The following is a 611-nucleotide window of genomic DNA, read 5'->3' as shown; positions in this document are numbered from 1 at the left end:
TCTTATCAAAATCCTATTATAGTTTTAAGGATCTGCGCATGAAACAACTCACCTGGGAAATCATTCCCAATGCCACCAGGATTATTCTTTCACAGAGCTGTACATTTCTAACCTAGCACAGTAGCTAACTATGACATCTGTTAGCTTTTGGAAATAGTTATTGTCAAATATAGTTAGCAATAATGTAGGAAACAACTATAATGAATGATCAATTTTTTATTGCGAGAACAAAAAATGATTGTCTAATCCTTTGTGCTTTAAATCTAATCTTTCCACTGACTTGCCTAAACATGTAAAAACTTTTCTTGTAGTAAGCAGGATACTTTGAAAGACCCGAGTGGGAATATAAAACTCTATACTTGGTCACACCTACAGCAAAATTCTAATTTGTAAGTTGGAAGGAAAAATTCTTTCAAGGTTCCCAGGTAGTGTTAACATACCAAAGGTGAGATATTTAATCAATATGCTAGTAAAAATCCAAATTTAATTTACTCTTTTCCCTTATAGGAATTGTTTTAATATCTGAGGACCTATCCTCAATTTCCTAGGTTCTATTAGAGCATGTTTTTGATGAAGTAACCTATATGAATGTACTTTTCTTAAAAATTAAA

This window comes from Pteropus alecto, unplaced genomic scaffold (assembly GCF_000325575.1).
Source record: "Pteropus alecto unplaced genomic scaffold, ASM32557v1 scaffold22, whole genome shotgun sequence".
NCBI lineage: Eukaryota > Metazoa > Chordata > Mammalia > Chiroptera > Pteropodidae > Pteropus > Pteropus alecto.
Note: the sequence above shows the minus strand (reverse complement) of the source record.